The following is a 6,160-nucleotide window of genomic DNA, read 5'->3' as shown; positions in this document are numbered from 1 at the left end:
AGCCTGTAGTTCATGTCTATCATCATTGTTTTTCGTAAATTGTTTTGTTAGGAATTGGCCTGTTAGTTTTCTGAATTGAAATGTTGCCTTTTCATGTCATGGCCTTTTATAGCCGACTATACGCTATATGGCGTTTTCTCATTGTTGAAGAGCACACAATTTGAACTCTAGGGGATAGCTGTTTCATTGGCAATCATACCATATCTCAAAATACAGTAAACAAAAAGCACGTTGGACATTGCTTGAAAAGATTTCTATCACCGTAACATGTATTTTTCATGACGGTTTTCACATTGATGTATGGGTGAATTAGTGGCTAACGTCCAGTGACAAATACTTCATATCAATATCACGATAGAAAAGTGTTGATGCAACACACATGTAATTTAAAAAAAAAAGAAAAGTAAAATGTTTTGAGGATCCAGAATCATTTTGGAACAAATCAATGATGTTTTTTGCTGACTGATGAATGGAACTGAGTGTCATCATGGTCTCTTATGACATGTTTTTAACCGGATTTTTATGACAAAAGTGTCGGTTATTGATTTGGGGATGTACGTCTGGCGGGCGGGCGGGCGGGTGTGCGGGCGGTAATCAAATGTTGTCCGTGCATTAACTCATGAACCGTTCAACCAAAGCTTTTAAAATTTTATATGTTGTTACTGACAACTAAATGAAGGTCAAGTTCAATAATGACGATGTTGATTTTTACCGTTCAGGTGTTATGGTTCTTGAAAGATTGTGAAATGGCGTTTCCATTCACGTTGTTGCATTTACTCATGAACCATTCAATCTAAGCTTTTCAAATTTTAAGATGTTGATACTGATGACAAAATGGAGGTCAAATTTGATATTGACGATTTTCACTTTCACCATTCATCAGTAAAAGAGGGACGAAAGATACCAAAGGGACAGTCAAACTCATAAATCTAAAACAAACTGACAACGCCATGGCTAAAAATGAAAAAGACAAACAAACAACAGCACACACGACACAACATAGAAAACTAAAGAATAAACAACACGAACCCCACTAAAAAACTAGGGGTGATCTCAGGTGCTCCGGAAGGGTAAGCAGATCCTGCTCCACATGCGGCACCCGTCGTGTTGCTTATGTGATAACAAATCCGGTAAATGGTCTAATTCGGTAGGTCACATTCATGAAAGGGAAGGGGATTGTAGTTACGATGTAAGGAACATATCCGATATCATTTGTGAAAAGGTTATTCCATAACGGTCAACCAATTCGTGATGGCGTCCGTAAAATTTACGAAGGGATGATTTCAACTTCACCATTTGGAACTCTTGGTTTAATAGCTTCCTTGTGAGCAGCAACCCTCTATCAAGAAAATCATGATAGGAAATGCAAGCACGGGAATATCGTATCAACTGGGAGATATATACCCCGTATGCAGGTGCTGCTGGAATGTTGCTACTTAGAAATGGTTCTTGTGATATTGCCAGGACACAAATAAATAGTAATAAATCCGGTTTGCTGTCGTTGTGACAGCCTCTTGGTTTTTTTTTTAGATAGAATACATTTCGAGAAAATTAACTTCATTTGAACTCTAATGGATAGTTGTCTTATTTTTCGTTCATTTTTTTTATATAAATAAGGTCGTTAGTTTTCTCGTTTGAATTGTTTTACATTGTCTTATCGGGGCTTTTTATTGCTGACTATGCGGTATTGGCTTTGCTCATTGTTGAAGGCCGTACGGTGACCTATAGTTGTTAATGTCTGTGTCATTTTGGTCTCTTGTTGACAGTTGTCTCATTGGCAATCATGCCACATCTTCTTTTTTATATTATTGGCAATCATACCACATCTCCTTATTTTCATATAGTTTGATTTATTGTTAAATGCACTATTAGTATTTTGTGGCGGTCGAGGAGTAAATCGCAGTACCTCGAGAGAACCACGGAACTTCTGTAGGAATCTAACAATCCTTTGCAATTAAGATTGGGGTCGAAAGTGCTGCAACGTTCTGGATTTGAACTCACAAGGTCAGTATCGACAGGCTAATGATACAGTGGTTTAGTTCTTTAATATATAGAAGTATAAGGGGGATATTATATATAAAAAATATTGAATATCAAGTTCTTGAAATTAAAATTGGAGAAAAAAGCCCATGTTTTGTATAAGCAATTGTAGTTCTGATATTTTCTTCACACATCTTTACAAATACTAGTAGACATATTTCATCAACTTGTCACCTAAATCTGTGAATCTCTGATACCCAAGACGTACAGTTAAAAGCATTTTGTAATTTGTTTTTATACCACTTCCGTGTAGTATTGATTTTAGCATCATTCAAGAAATTTAATTCAATACTGTCAACACTGTTAGTGTTTACGAGTTAGATTCTGAGAAAGATTGTTTTGAATTTAGCGAAGATTTGTTTTGAGACTTGAGAACCATACATATTTTATAAATGCATTCATTTTGTTTTAATTATATATTTCCTGTATGGCTTAAAGAGGGACGAAAGATACCAGAGGGACAGTCAAACTCATAAATCGAAAATAAACTGACAACGCCATGGCTAAAACTGAAAAAAAAGACAAACAGACAAACAATAGTACACATGACACAACATAGAAAACTAAAGAATAAGCAACACGAACCCCACCCAAAACTAGGGGGGATCTCAGGTGCTCAGGAAAGGTAGGTAGAGACTTAAAAACATCAAAAACCATTAGTGACAAAATGACCTCCGTAGACTTCAAAATCGGAAGACAGTGCAGACCAGGACGCAGCTTACTTGCCTTTGTTTGTAGATGTCTAGAGACGAATAAGTATACGGAAAGTCGATTAAAAAAAGGAGGAAAGACAGAATGTGAAAAGAAAAAAATGCTACCATTTAATTACATTTTTAAAGTTACATATAGAATAGTAATGATTATCTGATGAAAACAATGTATATACCATTTACATAAGCTAACGTCCTAATAATAATAAGCTTCAAGGTGTTGCTAGTCCTAATAATCCTTACTTTATGAATTCTAAAAAAGATAAATGCTAGCAATGAACTATTGATCATTGAAAATGAGAACATTAAGGAAAAGTGAACACAACAGCTGTCCTAGCACTCTAAGCTATTTGAGACATTAACAATTTGTAAATTAATTCGGACATTTGAGACATTGACGGTCAACAAAATATGAAGCCAAACATATTTGTTAATCATTCATTATTGTAAAAACAAAATATGAAGCCATTATAATAGTTTTTAATCATAAATTAATGTAAAACAAACCATTGAGTCAAAATCAAATCATTTTATTGGTGTAAAACCCAAATATTGGATTGTAACCAAGGAAAACATTACAATTGTTACATACATACAATATTTAAATTTACACAACATTCATATTCTATTCGACTATATTTAGATGTTTTGGAGGAGGTGATATTTTGCAAATTTGAAAGATTCATAATGCAATTGTTATAAAATAACAAATACTAGAAGAAAAATATAAAATAGTCACAACTTTGTGACATTGACTAGTTTTTCTTATCAGCTAGGCTATTTCTTAAAATTTCTTAAAATATATAAATCATTAACTCCCTTGACAATATGTTCTTTACAATTTTGTGTCGTTTGATTTCTTTGTCTTTGACATATACGAACTGCTTCTTTTATTCATATCATCATTTGCTGAAAATAAACGAATATATATACAGTATATACTCTTAGACTAATTTGGAGAATAACTAGGGATATTCTCGATTTTCTTGATTTGACAGAAACAAATCGATTTCGACTCATTCATCGCCAAACAGTACGAGTAAGAAGTATTACTATATCAACGCTAAGTGCCGTATTCGACGTATAAACGATATATTTAGCCCCAGACAACTAAGAAACGTGATAGCTTACGGGTTTACGGTTTTATTGCTTTTCTAATTCCTCAGAGAGAAATTAAAGCGAATATTTATTGACCATTGCCATTAAACGCAAGAAACACGAAGCTAAAGAATAAATACATCAGGACACTTCTATTGTCGCAAGCAATGTAAACAAGTATTTATAAATAGATTTTTTGAGTGCATATAAGGTAATGATGGAAATTTATCATTTAATAATGATTTGAAAAAGGAAATCGTAATTGTGGAATATTGTACACATTCATTTAGCTCCTGCTTTATATCTATATGTATACACGGTACCTGATCGTATAATGGTTCCTTTCAAAATAGTTTTCCGCCATTGTTTGAAAAATGGACAGAATAATTTGACTAGTTTATGTCACCTTTTTTCGTTCTGATCAGTTATAATTCATTTGCATTAAAGGAATGCATGCATTACCGTTCTGCGCAAGCCTTGGTTCGTTGTCTGATTTGACTATGTATCCATAAGTTCTTTTCGGTTATATCAGCCCTGTTTGTATTATATCTTAAATTAAAAAAAAACCACACAATTAAAATTGTAATGCGCATCTGGTACAGCAAAATTGACATTTGGTACCGTTTAGTGTCATCATATTAATTGTAAATAATTGTTATTGTTTTTACTTCTGAACGATAACCCTTCGTTATATACTTGAGTAAAATCTAAATGTGGTAAGGTATGTCAGTTGTGGTAAACTCGTTAAAATTAGACTTTGTTTTTTTAAAGATGTTTCATGTAAGTGCTTCTGATGCATGCACTGTTACAGATTATTACTGATATTTCATACTAAAACCTGTTGACAAAAACGTTAAAATTTCAAAAAAAAAGACCATACACACAGGAATAATTATGGATATTTAGCAGTTTGACAAACGCTAATTTTGATCATCGAGAAGCTTGATTTCACCTTATTTACAGTATGCTATTAAAACGTTCATTTGATTTTTGAGGAGTTAACTCCCTTATGTGTTCTGTATCCATTTCAATAAACTGATATGTTGTAAAATAAGGAACGGAGAATAGTAACTGTGGACAGAAAACAAAACTTCTGGTATACTAACAGGTGAAAATAGTTATTTTTAATTTTGAACTATGTTTTTTCCGTTTGTATTTCTTTGATAAAACTGTACAGACACACGATTGAATTAATATTTGCAAGAGCGTCTTACTGTACTATTTCTTACGCTCTTGTATGCTATGTTAATGTACAGCGACCGATATCAGTATCTAGACTGGCTTGCTTTCATATTATCTTTAAAAGTTTTTGCTTTTTTTTACCTGATAGCATTCTTTGATACGGAAAAAATATATAATAATAGTTTTTTTTGTATTAAATTGTTTTTACTCGATATTGATTATTTTTTGTGTATAACATTTGTGATTATTAAAAACTCTTTAAATAAAAACAGAACAGCTAAATCATGATATCAAGAAAAATTGTTAAAATCCATTTGCACTACTTGTCGTTTATTTTACGAATACACTGTGTTTGTTGTCTCCCTTCTCATATGTCTGAATTAGTTTAACTTTATTATTTTCCAAAATATAAAAAAATTTAAATTGCTGCTTTACTGTTTATGGGCTATATAAATAAGACGCTTAATTAAAATTTTGAAAGTTTCTTCAATGAGCTTGCATCAATATGAGTGTTGTCTTATAGGCAATCGGACCACATCTTCTTAGGTTTATTACAGTAAAACAATATGTGGTTAATAATATCATGTAAACTGGTAGATACATGTATTTGCTTACTTTAAAAAATGGTGCACAAGCAAATCTAGTAACATGACGACTAGTCTTAACATACATTCACGAATTTTACAATTGTATTTTTATTGTTTTGTTCTTGATGTTCCAAACCCTATAAATTGATTGATTGTTTGATTGGTGGTTAACGTCAATTTCAGCACATCTGCTATTTCGTGGCGGTCAGTGTGTGTTAGTAAAGGAGTGCGGAGTACCCATAGAGCTACCGACCTTCGATATGAAAACTGTCAATCCTAGTGAACTAAGACTGGAGTGGAACTAACCTGCCACGTACTAACAACCTCAGTCTGGTCAGGGATACAGAAGTTCAACTACTTAGACATTTTGTACATCGATGTCCCTCAAACCCTTCTACACATCGGGATTACAGAATCGACGATACTGAGAGAACTGGATTAAGATTATTCAATAAAAACGTGATATACGCCCTGAGACTAGTTCATTGTACCACATGTTCAAATTCTGATAAAAATTGAAAAAAGATCTGTTTTAAGTTCATT

This window comes from Mytilus edulis, chromosome 10, assembly GCF_963676685.1.
Source record: "Mytilus edulis chromosome 10, xbMytEdul2.2, whole genome shotgun sequence".
Taxonomy (NCBI): Eukaryota; Metazoa; Mollusca; class Bivalvia; order Mytilida; family Mytilidae; genus Mytilus; species Mytilus edulis.
This window is presented reverse-complemented; position numbering follows the sequence as displayed.